Consider the following 18,260-nt stretch of genomic DNA (forward strand, 5'->3'; position numbering starts at 1 on the left):
ACATCCATTTGTTGAAACATCTCAGTTGGTATTTTGTCAGTTCCTGGAGCCTTGTTTTTTGTCAATGCCTTCAGTGCAGCTCAGACCTCTTCCTTCAGTACCATCAGTTCCTGATCATATGCTACCTGCTGAAATGGTTGAACATTGACCAATTCTTTTTGGTACAGTGACTCTGTATTCCTTCCATTTTCTTTTGATGCTTCCTGCATCTTTTAATATTTTCCCTGCAGAATTCTTCAGTATTGCAACTTGAAGCTTGAATTTTTTTCTTCAGTCCTTTCAGCTCGAGAAATTCCAAGCATATTCTTCCTTTTGGTTTTCTATCTTCTATCTTTCTTTCTATCTTGAGAAATTCCAAGCATGTTCTTTCCTTTTGGTTTTCTATCTTCTGTCTTTCTTCCCATCTTCACTGGACCATGAATAAGGAAGACCAAAGAAGAATTGATGCTTTTGAATCGTGGTGTTGGTGAAGTATATTGAATATACCACAGACTGCCAAAAGAATGAACAGATCTATCTTGGAAGAAGTTCAGTGAGAATGCTCCTTAGAAGCAAGGACGGCAAGACTTCATCTTACATACTTTGGATATGTTATCAAGAGGGACCTGTCCCTGGAGAAGGACATCATGTTTGGTAAAGCTGAGGGTCAGCAAAAAAGAGGAAGACCCTCAGTGAAATGGATTGACACGGTAGCTGCAAAAATGGGCTCAAGCATAGCAACAATTGCGAGGATGGTGCAGGACCAGGCAGTGTTTCATTCTGTTCTGCATAGATCTGCTATCAGTTGAAGTCGACTCGAAGGCACCTAACAACAACAACAGGTCTTTGCACATATCATTATAATGCTTCACTTTGTCTTCTGGAGCCTCCCTTTGAAACCTTCTGTTCAGCTCTTTTACTTCATCATTTCTTCTGTTTGCTTTAGCTACTTGACCTTCAAAAGCAAGTTTCAGAGTCTCTTCTGACATCCATTTTGGTCTTTTCTTTTTTTCCTGACTTTTTAATGACCTCTTGCTTTCTTCATGTATGATGTCCTTGCTATTATTCCACAACTCATTTGGTCTTCAATCATTAGTGTTCAATGTGTCTAATCTATTCTTGAGATGGTCTCTAAATTCAGGTGAAATATACTCAAAGTTGTACTTTGGCTCTTGTGGATTTGTTCCAATTTTCGTCAGTTTCAACTTGAACTTGCATATGAGCAAGTTCCTTCTGCAGTCAGCCCTTGGCCTTCTTTTGACAGATGATATTCAGCTTTTCCATTGTCTCTTTCCACAAATGTAGTTGATTTGATTTCTGTGTATACCATCTGGTAAGATCCACGTGTATAGTGTCCGTTTATGTTGTTGAAAAAGGCATTTGGAATGAAGTAATAGGTGGTCTTGCAAAATTCTATTGTGTGATCTTCAGCATCATTTCTGTCACCAAGGCCATATTTTTTACTACCTATCCTTCTTTGTGGAAAACCCGGTGGCATAAGTGGTTAAGGGCTATGGCTGTTAAGCAAAAGTTTGGCAGTTCGAATCCATCAGGTGCTCCTTGGAAACTCCATGGGGCAGTTCTACTTTGTCCCATAGGGTCACTATGAGTTGGAATTGACTTGAAGGCAATGGGTTTGGTTTTGGGGTCCTTCTTTATTTCCAGCTTTTGAATTCCAATCAACCAGTAATTGTCAATGCATCCTGATTGCATGTTTGATGAATTTCAGACTGAAGAAGTTGGTAAAAATCTTTAATTTCTTCATCTTTAACCTTATTGGTTGGCGCATAAATTTGAATAATAGTCGTATTAACTGGTCTCCCATGTAGACAGATGGATATTATCCTATCACTGACAGCATTGTACTTCAGGGTAGATCTTGAAATGTTCTTTTTGGGAATGAATGCAACACCATTCCTCTTCAAGCTGTCATTCCCAGCATAGTAGACAATAAAAATATGGTGGTCCAATTCAAAATGGCCAACACCAGTCCATTTCAGCTCACTAATGCCTAGGATATCGATGTTTATGTATTCCATTTTATTTTTTGATGATTTCCAATTTTCCTAGATTCATACTTCGTACATTCCACGTTCCTATTATTAGTGGATGTTTACAGCTGTTTCTTCTCATTTTGAGTCATGCCACATCAGCAGATGAAGGTCCCGAAAGCTTGGCTACCTCCACGTCATTAAGGTCAACTGTACTGGGTTGTACTTTGAGGAGGCAGCTCTTCCTCAGTCATCTTTTGAGTGCCTTCCAACCCGAGGGGCTCATCTTCCAGCGCTATATCAGAAAGTGTTCCACTGCTATTAATAAGGTTTTCACTGGCTAATTCTTTTCAGAAGTAGAACACTGGGTCTTTCTTGCTAATCCATCTTAGTCTGGAAGCTCCGCTGAAACCTGTCCAGTGTGGGTAACCCTGCTGTTATTTGAATACTGGTGAAATAGCTTCCAGCATCACAGCAACACGCAAGCCCCCACAGTATGACAAATTTACAGACACACCTAAAGCTATAAAGTTCATGAAAGAAAACGTAGGGACAATGCTAGGTGCTCTAATTTATGGCGTAAGTAGAATATCAAGCATAACCAAAAACAAACTCCAGAAGATAAACTAGAAAACTGGGACCTCCTAAAAATTAAATGCTTATGCTCATCAAAAGACTTTTCTGAGAGAGTAAGAAGAGGACCTACAGACTGGGGAAAAAAAAGCTTTGACAACAACAACGGCTTAAACTCTAAAATATACAGAAAACTGCAACAACAATAAAAAGACAAGCAACCCAATCACAAAATGGACAATGAACATGAACAGACAGTTCACCAAAGACGACATTCAGGCAGCCAACAAATATCTGAAAAGTTGCTCATAATCATCAGTCGTTAAAAAAAAAAAAAAAAATTATTATTTTTTTTTTTAGAGAGATGCAAATCAAAACCACAATGAGATACCATCTCATTCCTGCAAGAATGGCATTGATCAAAAATTCAAAAAACAAGAAATGCTGTCAAGGTTGTGGGGAGGCTAGAACTCTCATACACTGCTGGTGGGAATGTAAAATGGTACAATGACTATGGAAAATGATATGGCACTTCTTTAAAAAGCTAGAAATACCATATGATCCAGCAATATATCCTAGAGAAATAAAAGGCATCACACAAATAGGTATGCAGCATTATTCACAATAGCAAAAAGATAGAAACGACCTGTGTACCTGTCAACAGATGAACGGATAAAGAAATGATGATACATACACAATGGAATACTATGCAATGATAAAGAACAATGATGAATCTGCAAAGCTTCTCACAACATGGATGAATCCGGAAGGCACTATGCCCAGTGAAATAAGTCAATCACAAAAGGACAAATATTGTATGAAACCACTATTACAAAAACCCAAAAGGTTTACACACAGAAAGAAACAATCTTTGATGGTTACAAGGGAGGGAAGGAAATCACCAGAGAGTAGACAAGTGCTAACTTTGATGAAGAGAAAGACAACACAAGATATAGGAAAAGTCAGCACAACTTGACCAAGGCAAAAGGAGACACTTAGAGGAACACAAGGAAAAGAAAAAAGAGGCAACCACAGTAAATACTATAGTGTATACACCCCTACGATGACAGTAAAAACAAATAATAACTTACAAGCAGGTACGTGTGCTGAACAGGGAAAGGAGGGAGGGCGTATAGGAGTATACCCATGTACATATATAGGTTATGTTGTAGATATTTTTACATACATATTTGTATGTACGGTATGTATATTTATATATATACGTAATGGAGCACAAAGGGGACACAGTAATTAAAGCTTTCTAGACACATTCAAACACTTTGAGAGCCGAGTTATTAGGGCTGAGGGCTGGGGACCTTGGTCTCCAGGCACATCTAGGTCAACTGACATAACAGTTCATAAAGAAAATGTTCTACATCCTATTTTGGTGAGGAGCACCTGGGGTCTTAAAAGCTTGCGAGTGGTCATCTAAGATACACCTATTGGTCCCATCCCACCCCAAGCAAAGGATAATGAAGAAAAACTAAGACACAAGGAAAGTATTAGTCCAAAGGACAAACGGACCACATGAACCACAGCCTCCACCAGCCTGAGCCCAGAAGAAGTAGATGGTGCTCAGCTACTACCACCAACCGCTCTGATAGGGATCACAACAGTGGATCCTGGGCAGAGCAAGAGAAAAATGTAGACAAAATTCAAAATCACAAAAAAGACCAGACTTACTGGCCCGACAGACACTGGGGAACCCCCGAGACTATGGCCCGCAGACACCCTTCTAACTCATAAATGAAGCCATTCTGGAAGTACCCCTTTCAGCCAAAGATAAGACAGGCCTCTAAAAATGAACAATGGGGCCCTGGTGGCACAGTGGTTAAGAGCTTGGCTGCTAACCAAAAAGGCCAGCAGTTTGAATCCACCAGCCACTCCCAGGAAACTCTATGGGGCAATTCTACTCTGTCCTATAGGGTTTCTATGAGTTGGAATGGATATGAGGAATGTGCTTCTTAGACCAATCATGTATACTTTTACAAGACCAGATGGGCAACACCTGCTCCAAAGCTAAGATAAGAAGGCAGAAAGCAACAGGAAAACTGGATGAATGGAAATAGAAAACCAGGAGTGGAAAGGGTGAAAGTGCTGACACATTGCAGAGATTGCAAATAATGTCACAAAACAATAAATTTTTGAATGAGAAATAAATTTTCTCTATACATTCTCATCTAAAGCACAATTAAGAAAAAAAAGAGCTGGGGCTAGATGATGATAAAGTAAACTAGCAAAAGATCAGGTGAAGAGAGGAGCTGACCATCAAAGGGTTCTGGGAGACCCTGGCAGAGCAGATGAAACAGTGAGCCCCAGCCTTTTGGACACCTAGAGATAGTTGTTCAAAACACCCTGCATATCACCTCATGCTTAGGGAAAGAAGTAGAGCCTGGCTATGACTAAAAGTTGGGGAACAACAGGATGGGGGGATTTATCTTTTACAGAGATTTGAGTCATTTATAGAATGTACGTGTTTGTGGTCAAGGGAACCATATTTTTTTGGAACCTGTTCGTAGTACTGAGGACTCAAGTATTCTCTGAGCCTGAACTATTCTCAGCACAGGCTGAAAGGCCTAGTATAGGTATGAGAACTGAACACATTTTAGGGGGTAGTTTCCAATTTGAGCTTTGACTCTACTACCTACTGTGCCCTTGGAGAAGGCTTTTGACCTCCTCAAGCCTCAGTTTAGTTTCTTCACCTATAAAATGGGAACAATATGACTGATCTGGCTGGGTTGTAAAGATTAAGTGAGACAGTGTTCATGAAAGTGATAAAACATGGTACAAATGGAAGAGGCAATTAATTTCCAAATTCATTCTGCCTTCAAAAGCCGTTTTGTCTCTATCCCCTGCACTTCTTCCTGTCTGTGACCCTAGGTATTTCTTCCAACCCCTCATTATTAGGCAGAGTTCAAGCTTTCATTCTCAAAGAGGGGCCCACCAACATGGAGCCAAATGCCCCCTCCAGACCTATTCCTCTCTCTAGCACAGCTCATGACACATAAACCCTTGTTTCCAAACTACAGGAATTTTAAGGAAGTTCCTGGCCCTGTTTGTGCGTGGCTGTCTGAGTATTGGTTCTTTGAAGATATTTATTTTGGCACCCTTGTTCAGTTACCAGAAGCTCCCAGGGTGCTAATGGAGAGACCATGAAAGGAACATGATGGCTGGGAGTGCTTCCTCGGTACCTCCTTGTCTTAGACCACCTTATGGTCCTAAAGCAGCATCCCCACCTTCCAGGATCAGCTTCATCCTAGGCACCCTGGGCAAGATGGGGAAGAAGCCCCACCCCATGGCAACTCCCTGGCTCTGACCCATGACCCGCTTCTGCCTTGCCCAGAATCCATTCCTCACATCGAGCCCATGTCCTGGTGAGTAATCTCAGCCTTCTTCCTGGACCTGAACCAGAACTAGGCCCAGATCCTCAGGGATATGACCGCTATGGGCACCCGTGGTTCCCAGGTGGCCCCTGCTTCTGAAATCCCCCAATGCCCTGTTCAAAGATGTCTAAGACTCAGGGCCAGATTACCCAATATGCAAGGTATGCACGGCTTACTTTTGTGTACTTATTTATCTGTAATGAACAATTTCACGTGGGTTTTACAACAGCAAAGGTGTGAAATTGTTCACTACAAATGAGTAACCCTTTTGAGACCCAATTATTTTCTCCTTTGAATCTTTTGTTGATACTATGTGTTTTCACTAATGAAGGCATGCTGATTAAGGGACCAATTCAGGATTTTTTGTTACAAATTATGGTTTTTTGATACCCAGTATCTGAGATCACATGTGTCCCAGTGAACCATGGACAACATAAATCCTGCTGATATGAGTCAATGATAAAATGGTTACTTTATTTCTTGAAAAATTCCAAAACATGAGATAAAGCATGAAGTCTCCTGGAAATGACTGCACATACATTTTATTCTAGTGTCCTTCTTCTTAGGCTTTTTATTATTTTTCACGAAACTTTTCAAAACATGGTGCGATGCATTCTTCCTTGCTGCAAAAGCAGTACTTATGGCCCAAATAAATAAAGCCAAGAGATTTGTTTTTTAATCTCAGGAAAATTACCACTACAATGCATTCTTCATTACGGCAAAAGCAGTACTAACAACTAAGAAGCAGAAACAGCTGCCCTGGAATACTGCAGAACTGCTCGCAGTAGGGCATTCCACGTGACACACGTGGAAGCAATGATTTGGGCCCTAAGATCGAATGCAGGGTAAGAATAACTTACTGGAGTTCGAATCTCTTGAAAAGTACCACTGCAATGCATTATTCCTTATTGGGAAGGCATTATTTACTGTTCAGAAGCTAGAAAAGAAGGGAGCCATTAACACCTGGCAACAGTGGGTGGCATCAAGAAGAAAATGGCCACTAAAACTGAATGAAAACTGGCAATAACCTATTCTCATGGTAAGTACATTCTCGCCAGAACACAGGTCCTGGCAAACATAGTGATGAGGCTTACCTCACAGAAATAAAGGCAAACCTGTCAAAAATTTAGAAAATCCTCACATCTGGAAGGCGTCACCCAAGACAATGCTTTATCTATACAAAAATGAGGCTCCCACTCAGGGTTTTTTAATTTCACACATTTCAAAAGGCTCCCACCTAGAACCTAAACACATTAAAATTGGGTACCCATTTTCCAAAGAACTTCAGAGGTATAAAAAGTGGGTGGGATACTGTCTGTCCCGTGGAGTCTTGAAAGGGGTGAGTAAACACAGGTAAGCCCATGCATACCTTGCTTAATGTAAGCCACGTGTAACTTTTGCTTATTGTGAGCTGGTGCACACCTTGCTTACTAGTTAATCTGTCGTTGCCAAGACTATATTCCACTAACCACTCCCAGCTCCATTGTTCCTTCCCATCTGATCACCTGGATCCCTGGGTGAGCTGTGCCTCACGGTTCAAGCTTCACCCTAGCATCTGCCAGTGCTCGGTCCAGCTCCCCCTTCCCTTCCAGACTACCTGTCCCAGACTTATGAGAGACGCCTCATTGCTGGGGTTGCTAAAGCTATAGGAAAGCTAGTCCCTGCTCAGCATTCCACTCGCCCCAAGTCTGTGCCTGGGATTGGACACGGAGATGGGAGCCAAAGTCTTACATGACTCAGGCCCAGCCTTAAGAATGCAACTATTGGTCTGAGAGAAAGAACATACACAGAGAAGTGAAAACACTGTTTGTGGGAGTCCTTGATGGCAATGTCCTCCCTTTATTCAGGCCTGATCCATTGACACTCAGCTCTGGGATCTTGAGCAAGTCCTGTAACAGCTCTGAGCCCAGCCTTCTCCTCCATGAAACTCCAAAGGCATAAAAAGTGGGCGGGACACCATATGTCCCATGGGTCTTGAAAGGAGTAAGTAAAGACAAGTAAGCCCGTGGGTACCTTGCCTAATGCAAGCCACGAGGAGGAATCAGAAGCAACTCACAGGTAATAGGTTTGGTTTGATTTTTTTTTTTTTTTTTTTTTGGTGGCGGGGGGGTTACCCTAACCTTCCCGTCAGAGCCCTGGTGGCACAGTAGTTAAGTGATACAGTTGCTAACAAAAAGGTTGGCAGTTCAAATCCACCAGCTGTTCCTTGGAAACCCTACGGGGCACTTCTACTCTGTCCTCTAGGTTCACTATTGGTTGGAATTGAGTGGAGGGCAACGAGCCAACGATGTCTCCTTTGGGGCAGTGATCGCTTCCTAACGCAAGTGATTAACAGCTGCAATAATCTGTGTTCTCTGTTGTAAGTTACTGTGTTCATTTTGTAACATATAACCAGGAATATGCCCAGCTGAGAAGTGCAGTTAACTAATAAATTGAAAACCATCCCTCCTCCCTTGCCTAGAGCAATAACTCTCAGCTTCTCAGATGATTGAAATAATATCAATTCTACACAATAGAAAGAAAAAGGAATAGGAAGAGTAAAAAATACTTCCTAACTCATATTATGAGATCAGCATTACCTTGATACCAAAACCAGGAAAAGACATTACAAGAAAAGAAAACTATAGACCAATACCCCTAATTAAAGTGGATGCAAAAACTCTCAATAAAATATTATGAAAAAAATTATGAAATTGAATCCAGCAGCAAACAAAAAGGATATTACATCATGACCAAGTGGGGTTTGTCCAACAAATGCAAGGCTGGTTCAAAATTTAAAAATCAATGTAATTCACGATATTAACAAACTAAAGAAAAAAAACATACGATCATCTCAATCAGTGCATTTGACAATATTCAACATGCATTCATGATTAAATGATTTTTAAAAACTCTGAAAATACTAGAAATAGAAGAGAATGTTCTTAACCCAATAAGAAGCATCTAAAAAAAAAAAAAAAAAAGAACTCTATAGCTAGCATCGCACATAATGGTAAGACTGAATGCTTTTGCCCTAAGATCAGGAACAAGGCACTGGAGAGCCTAACAAATGCAAAAAGACAAGGGGGAAAATACCATTTGGAGATTAAAAAGAAGAAAATAAAACTTTCGCCATTGGTAGATAACATGGATAACCTGTTAGAAAATCCAAAGGACTCTAAAAAAAAAAAAAAAAAAAACCTACGAGGATACATTAGTGAGTTTAGCAAGGTTGCAGGATACAAAATCAATACAAAATGAATAACTGGAAATTGAAATATAGAGTGAAAAACTACCATCTATAATAACACAAAAAAGTAACATGTTATTGTTAATTGCTGTTGAGTGGGCTCCAACTCATAGCAATCTTACTTAGAGAAGAACAAAATGGTGCCCTGTCCTGCTAGGTATAATTCTAACCAAACATTTGTATGATCTGTATACTGAAACCACACAACACTAATAAAAGAAATCTAATAAATGGAGAGATATACATATTCATGTGTTGGAAGACTCAGTATTGTTAAGACATCAATTCTTCCCCAAACTCATCTATACATTCGATTCATTCTAATCAAAATCCCAGCAAGAGTTTTTTTTTGTAGAAATCTCCTAGGTATTACTGAAGCAAAAAAAAAAAAAAAAAATGTCCACACAAAGACTTGTACACAAATATTCATAGAGGCTTTATTTGCAACAGTCATACACTAGATGCAACCCGAAATTCCATCAATCCATCAGCAGGTAAGTAGATAACAAGTTGTGATATATTTGCACAATGGAATACTACTTAGCAATAACATGGGCGAATCTCAAAATCATTACTCTGAGTAAAAGAAGACATAACAAAAAAATAGTGCATATGGTATGATTTCATTACATAAAATTATAGAAAACGTAATCTAATCCATAACGATGGCAGAAAGCGTAACGGTGTTTACTGGGAGATGGGAGTTGAGAGAGGACTGTTTAACCCAGGGGCATGAGAAAATTTGGGGAGGGGGTGACAGGAATATACATTATTTTGATTTGGTCACAGTTTCATGAGTGTATACATATGTCAAAACTCATCAAATTGTACCCCTAAATGTGTGCAGCTTAATGTACATCAATTATACATCAATAAGGTTGTAAGAAAATGGAACAATGTATGTTTACCATATAACTAAAAGGTAACTGAAAAAGTATAATAAAGAAAACAAGCAAACAAACAAAGGCACATACTCTGATTCAGCAAGTGCACGTGTGGGAATTTATTATATAGAAACAAAAAGCACCAGCTATTGAGGACATATATTTGAGAATATTTATCACAATATTATTTTATAAACAAAAACAGAAACAACTTAAAATATCCATTACTAGGGAAATAGATCAATACATTATGCAACTTCCAATCAGGGGCAATTATGCAACTATTAAAAGGATGAGTTAAATGTATGTACTTCAACTTGCATGGATGTTTATGCTGTATATTTAAGAGAGTAAAACAAAATTCAGAAAGTTCTGTACAGTATCATGGGATGATACTAGATGAATGGATGAATGGGCTGTGTATCTGCAGATGGAGGGAGAGATAGATCTGCGTATGTGCTTACATACATAAACACAGAGAAATGTAAGGATGGCTACACGTTCCACTGTTGTTGTTGGTCAGTGCCATGCAGTCAGTTCTCATAGCAACCCTGTGTATAACAGAATGAAACACTACCCGTTCCTGCACCATTCTCATAATGGTTTTTATGCCTGAGCCCATTGTTGCAGCCACTGTGTCGATCCATCTCGTTGAGGATCCTCCTCTCTTTTGCCAGCTCTCTACTTTACCAAGCATGATGTCCTTCTCCAGGGACTGGTCCCTCCTGATAACATGTCCAAAGTATGTGAGACGAAGTCTTGCCATCCTTGCTTTTAAGGAGCATTCTGGCTGTACTTCCTCCAAGACAGATTTGTTCATTCTTTTAGCAGTCCGTAGTATATTCAATATTCTTTGCCAACACCATAATTCAAAGGCTTTGAATTTTTCTTCAGTCTTCCTTATTCATGGTCCAGCTTTCACATGCATATGAGGCAATTGAAAACACCATGGCTTGGGTCAGGCCCACCTTAGTCCTTAAAGTGACGTCTTTGCTTTTGAACCCTTTAAAGAGTTCACCCAACGCAATGCATCCTTCGATTCCTTCACTGCTGTTTCCATGGGCATTCATTGTGGATCCAAGTAAAATGAAATCCTTGAAAATGTCAATCTTTTCTCCATTTATCACAATGTTGCTTATTGGTCCAGTTGTATTTTTGTTTTCTTTATGTTGAGGTGTAATCCATACTGAAGGCTGTGGTCTTTGATTTTCATCAGTATGTCCTTCAAGTTCTCTTCATTTTCAGCAAGCAATGTTGTGTCATCTGTATAATGCATGTTGTTAATGAGTCTTCCTCCCATCTTGATGTCCCATTTTTCTTCATTTAGTCCAGCTGTTCGGATTATTTGCTCAGCATACAGATTGAATAAGAATGGTGATAGGATACAACCCTGATGCACACATTTCAACTGCTATTACTGGTTGCTAAAGAAGGTGGATTGAAAAGCCTTTGGGGAAAGATTGATCACACCTTTCTAAACTAGTTAACTTGTAAAAATGAGTTTGTTTTGCTCTTCTTATTTAAAAAAAAGGTAAAAAAGAGAACAAGCATTTAAAATAAGATAAAGACAAGGTTCAACTTACTTTGAAATGCATGCAAATACAATATGTTAGCTTGTGGGTTAGAAATGGGGTTGGAGAGACAGAAGCAAGATAAAAGAAGGGTGATAAAATGTCCATTGTAGAATCTAGATAGATAGTATATGGATATTTGTTGTACAATTTGAAAATCCCTATAAATTATCTGTGATGGTTAAGGTTGTGTGTCAACTTGGCTGAGTCATGATTATCAGTGTTTCGGCAGTTAAGTAATGATGTAGTTTGGCAGTTACATAATGATGTAGTTTGTTAGCTATGTAATGATGTAGTCCTCCTCCATGAAGTGATCTAATATGATCAGGCAATTGGTTTTAAAGGGAGTTTCCTCGGGGGTTGTGGTCTGCATCCAATATATATGTGGATGTTCTGGCAAAGCTCACTTGCTTGCTCTGGATCCTGTATCTGACCTTCAGTTCTTGGGACTTGAGCCAGCGACCTGCCGTATTACCTACTGATTTTGGGATTCGTCATTCTCCACAGCCTGTGATACAGCAGCCTATTGTCTTACCTGCCGATGTTGGATTTGTCAGCCTCCCAGCCTGTGAGCCTACCATCTGACTTGCCAGTCTTGAGTTCGTCAGCCCCTGCAGCTATGTGAGTCAGGAGAATCCTCCAGCCTGATGCCTGATCCATGGACTTGAAACTTGCCAGCCTCTACAACAACGTGAGCCATGTCCTTGAGATAAATCTCTCTTCTCTCTCTACACATATACACGTGTGTGTATATGTATATATATATGTGTGTGTGTGTGTGTCTATGTGTGTATATACACACTTCACTGGTTTTGCTTCTCTAGAGAACCCAGCCTAAGACACTAACAAAACAAAAATAAATAAAAATAAGGACAAGGGCTTTGGCCACTGCAAAACATAAATCCATAAGGCAACATATGACCCACTCCTTCTATAGTCCCCGGGCCCCAGATGTGCTCCCCCACCCGGCCACTCCCAAGGCCACAGCCTCATGTGCCATCACCCCCTTTTCGTCACATGCTGGGGTCACTGCAGGTGTGTGTACTCTGGGGGGAACCCTGAGTATGGATATTTCTGAGGTGTAGGGATTCTCCAGATATACAGAGGCCCGTGGAGGGTTTGGGACCTAAGAAACACCAGGTACTCCAAGGCTCTGAGGGCAATGCCTGACTCTTTGGGTACCCTCCCCAACTTTACAGGGGAATTCTGATAATTGGCATAGCCAAGCTACCAATCACCAACTCCTGCTGTGACATGGGCTGCCTTGTTATAGCCACTGACATTGTTAACATTTAATCATCCAACAATACTGTGAGTGTTTCTCTTCATCCCTTTTTCCCTTTTGAGGAAGCTGAGACACAGAGAAGTCATGTTACCTAATCAAGATCTCACAGCAGCTCTACCATGGTAGGGCTTCAGGGTGGCTCCCCTGTACTCGCGGCTTCTTGTAGAAGTGAGGGGAATGATGTCTTACTAGGGATGCAGAGCTGTCTGATCCTATCCCAACACCGAAAATCAATCCCCAGGATCACAATGGGACTTTCAGCACCTCCCTCCGCCCCATCCCCCAGAAGTGACTGCCAGCAGGGACAGGATGGAAAGATGCAGAGCTCCTCCAGGCTCCGACTCTCAGGACTTGCCCAAAACCTGCTATCCAGGACCTGCTAAGAAGGCCAGTCTGCCACCTGCTATATCCCCTGCCCTGTGAGAATTTGGGCACCCTGGGGACACATTCCCCCTCCTCACAGGCATACCCACAGGGGGAAGCATTACCTCTCCTTTCAAGCATTATCCCCCTGGGGTACCCCACTGACTTGCAACAGACTCCAATCTTTTTCTTATATCCTCATGATGCTCTGGTCCATCTACACTAATCAGGGTCCCAAAACAGTTCCAGACAGCCCATCCTGAGGCTGCATTTTTAAAAAATATGTTGTGGTAAAATATATATTTTTAAAAATTGCCACTTTAACCATTTTAAGTATACAATTCAATGATTAATGACACCCACAATGTTGTGCAATCATCACCACTATGTAATTCCAAAACTTTTTCATCACCCCAAACAGAGCAATGGCTCCCCATTCACTCCTCCCTGAAAGCCCCTGATAACCACTAGTCTATTTAGAATTGGTAACAAAATACCACAAATTCTGTAGCACATTGGAACAGACATTTATTATCTCACATTTCTGGAGGCTGGGGGTCCAAATTCAGGGTATTGGCCAGACTATGCTCACTCTGAAGTCTCTGGGGGAAGATACACCAGCATGTCTTGGCATGTAGAGATGCTACCCTTCCTCCACCTCTGTGTCTCTTCTCCTCTTTACAAGGAGTTGCTCAGATTGGATTAGAACCCACCCTACTCTAGTTTGACCTCATGTTAACTGATCTTAATATCTTCAAAGACCCTATTTCCAAACAAGATCACATTCACAAGTACCAGGAATTAGGACTGCAACATCTTTCTGGAGGGCACAAATCAGTCCATAACGCAACACATTTGCCTGTTCTAGATATTTTATATAAGTAGGGTCTTTAAGGTTTTGTTGTTGTTGTTATAATTATTGTGCTTTAGGTGAAAGTTTACAGAGCAAGTTAGTTTCTCCTTAAACAACTAATACACATATTGTTTTGTAACAGTATTTGCCAACTTGAAGAAGTGTCAACACTCGCCCCTTCTCGGACTCAAGTTCCCCATTTTGATTCATCCACTTTTCCTGTCCCTTCCTTCCGTCTCATCTTTGCTTTGGGGCTGGTGTGCCCGTTTAGTTCATACACATGGTTGAACTATGTGTGTTATTGTTTGTTTTTTACCCCTTGCCATAGAGTCGATTCTGACTCACAGTGACCCTGTAGGACAGAGTAGAACTGCCCGATAGGGTTTCCAAGGAGTGCCTGGTGGATTCAAACTGCCAACCTTTTTAGTTACCAGCTATAGCTCTTAACCACTATGCCACTAGGGTTTCCATTTGTTTTATAGGCCTATGTAATCTTTGGTTGAAGGGTGAAATTCAGGAGTGACTTCAGTACTGAGTTAAAAGGGTGTCTGGGAGCCATACTCACAGGATTTCTTCAGTCTCTGTCAGAGCAGTAAGTCTGGTCTTTTTGTAAGTTTGAATTTTTTTCTACATTTTTCTCCCCCTCTGCCCAGGGCCCTCTACTATGATCCTTGTCAGAGCAGTCAGTGGTGGTAGCCAGGCACCATCTAGTTCTTCTGGACTCAGTCTGATGGAGGCTGTGAAAATTATGGTCCATTAGTCCTTTGGACTAATTTTTCCCTTGTATCTTTGGTTTTCTTCATTCTCCTTTGCTTTAGATAGGGTAGGACAAGTAGATGTATCTTAGATGGCTGCTGACAAGTATTTAAGACCCCAGATGCTACTCACCGAAGTACCATATAGAACATTTTCTTTATAAACTATGTTATCCCAATTGAACTAAATATTCACCAAACTGTGGGCCCCAGCCCTCAGCCCCAGTAACTTGGTCCCTCAGGGAGTTTGGATGTGTCTATGAAGCTTCCATGACTTTGCCTTGGTCAAGTTCTGCTGACTTCCCCAGTATCGTATTCTGTCTTACCATTCATCAAAGTTACCACTTATCTATTGGCAAGGGACCAGTCCTTGAAGAAGGACATCATGCTTGGTAAAGTAGAGGGTCAACAAAAAAGATGAAGACCTTCAACAAGATGGATTGACACAGGGGCTGCAACAATGGGCTCAAACACAGCAACAATTGTGAGGATAGCATACGACCACACAGTGTTTCATTCTGTTGTACATAGGGTCACTAGGAGTTGGAGATGACTCGACAGCACCTAACAAAAACATTGTCTTGTTAGTGTTTTTCTCTGCTCACCATTCCCTTCCCTAGTAACTATCAAAGATTGTTTCTTTCTGTGTGTAAACATTTTCATGAGTTTTTATAATAGTTATTTCATACAACATTTGTCCTTTTGTGATTGCCTTATTTCACTGAGCGTAATGCCCTCCAGATTCATCCACATTGTGAGATGTTTCACAGATTCATCATTGTTCTTTACCATTTCGTAGTACCCCATTGTGTGTATGTACCATAGTTTGTTTATCCATTTATCTGTTGATGGTCACTTAGGTTGTGTCCATCTTTTTGCCATTGCAATAATATTGCAATGAACATGGGTGTGCATATGTTTATTTGTGTGATGGCTCTTATTTCTCAAGGATTTATTTCTAAGAGTGGGATTGCTGGATTGTACGGTATTTCTATTCCTAGCTTTTGAAGAAGGCATCATATAGTTTTCCATAGTAGTTGTACCATTTTACATTCCCACTAGCAGTGCGTAGAGTTCCAATCTCCCTGCAGCCTCTCCAACATTTGCTATTTTCTGTTTTTTTTTTTTTTTCTAATTAGTACCAGTAACGGTGAGGAGAGATGGTGTCTCATTGTACTTTTGATTTGCATTTCTCTAATGGCTAGTGACTATCAGCATTTCCTCATGTGTCTGTTAGCTGTCTGAATGTCTTCTTTGGTGAAGTGTCTGTTCATATCCTTTGCCCATTTTTAATTGGATTATTTGTCTTTTTGTTGTAGAGGTGTTGGATTTTCCTACAGATTTTAGAGATTAGACCTTTGTCAGATTTGTCATAGCCAAAAATTTTTTCCCAGTCTGTAGGTTCTCTTTTCACTCTTTTGGTGAAGTCTTTTGATAAACATACCCACTGCCACTGCTAGCATACAAAACCAAAAATCCAAACCCAGTGCCGTCGAGTCGATTCTGACTCATAGTGACCCTATAGGACAGAGTAGAACTGCCCCATAGAGTTTCCAAGGAGTGCCTGGTGGATTCGAACTGCCAACCCTTTGATTAGCGGCTGTAGCACTTAACCACGGTGCCACCAGGATTTCCTCGAGCATAGGTGATTAATTTTTAGAAGATCCCAATTATCTAGCTTATCTTCTGGTGTTTGTGTATTGTTAGTTATAGTTTGTAACCTGTTAATGCAGTGTATTAGGGCCTTTAGTGTTGACCTTATTTTTTCTTCCACGAGCTTCATAGTTTTTAGTTTTATATTTAGGTCTTTGATCCATTTTGGAATAGTTTCTGTGTATGGTGTGAGGTATGGGTCCTGTTTCATGTTTTTTGCCGATGGACATGCAGTTTTGTTAGCACTGTTTATTAAAAAGACTGTCCTTTCTCCACTAAGGAAATTGGGGACTTTGTTGAAGACCAGGTGACTGTAGGTGGATGGATTTACCTCTGGGTTCTCGATACTCTTCCATTGGTCAATGTGTCTGTTGTTGTACCAGTACCAGGCTGTTCTGACTATTACAGCTGAGGTTCTGAGGTCAGGTAGTGCCTGTCCTACTTCATTATTTTTCTTCAATACTGCTTTACTTATCTGGGCCCTCTGTCCTTTCCACATAAAGTGAATGATTAGTTTTTCCATCTCGTTAAAGAATGCTGTTGGTATTTGGATCAGGATTGCATTGTATTTGTAGATTGCTTTGAGTAGAACTGACATTTTCACAATGTTGAGTCTACCTATCCGTGAGGATGGTATGTTTTTTGCTTATGTAGGTCTGTTTTGGTTTCTTGCAGTAGTGTTTTGTAGTTTTCTTTGTATAGGACTTTTACATCCCTGGTTAGATTTATTCCTGTTTTTTTTTTTTTTTTAGGGGCTATTATAAATGCATTATGCAGATGACACAACCTTGCTTGCTGAAACTGAAGAGGACTTAAAGTAGTTACTGATGAAGAATTGAAGACCACAGCCTTCTGTATGGATTACACCTCAACATAAAACAAAAATCCTCACAACTGGACTAATCAGCAACATAATGACAAACAGAGAAAAAATGGAGGTTGTTGAGGTTTTCATTTTACTTGGATCCACAATCAACACCCATAGAAGCAGCAGTCAAGAAATCAAAAGATGCATTGCATTGGGCAAATCAGCTGCAAGAGATCTCTTTAAACTGTTAAAAAGCAAAGACGTCCCCTTGAGGACTAAGGTGTGCCTAACGCAACAAGTTTGGGTTTTTTTTTATTTGGTTTTTTATTGGTCATTGGTATTTTTTTTTTCAGATAAGTGTCAAGTATTTTGCCCATGTTTTGAGCTGTTTGCTTTTTGTTGTTGAGTTGTAGGAGTTCTTTATATAGTCATTATATATGTAAGACATTTATCAGGTATCTGAGACTGCATTTTAATAATATTTGATACAATTGGAGGGGAGGGCCTTCCCTGCCTAACCACTTTCCCCAGAGAGACTGGTCACCTTCACCCACAGCCGTTTTTTGTCCAGACCTCTTTGGCTGGGCTCAAGCAAGGACAGAAGACACACAGGGGATCACTGGACTGTATGTTTTCAGTTATGATTCCCTAGTGAAGGCAGAGTAGAGGGTTCAGTCATCCTAGCAGGGACTCAGGAAAAATAATGAATGCTTTCATTAAGGAGGCTTCTGCCAAATCCCACCTTCTGTCTTATCATGATAATAAATCAGGCTGATTCCTATTGGCTGAAGGCAGTGGAGTGATGTGACCATATGTCACTTGGGCATTAAACTAATCCTAATCAGCTAAAAATACATTTGTTTTAGCTAATTGACCTTCTTGGCCTCAGATGTTTTCCAGAGAGCAGATTAGGGCTTTCCTGATTGCTGAGAA

Source organism: Loxodonta africana, chromosome 16 (assembly GCF_030014295.1).
Source record: "Loxodonta africana isolate mLoxAfr1 chromosome 16, mLoxAfr1.hap2, whole genome shotgun sequence".
Taxonomy (NCBI): domain Eukaryota; kingdom Metazoa; phylum Chordata; class Mammalia; order Proboscidea; family Elephantidae; genus Loxodonta; species Loxodonta africana.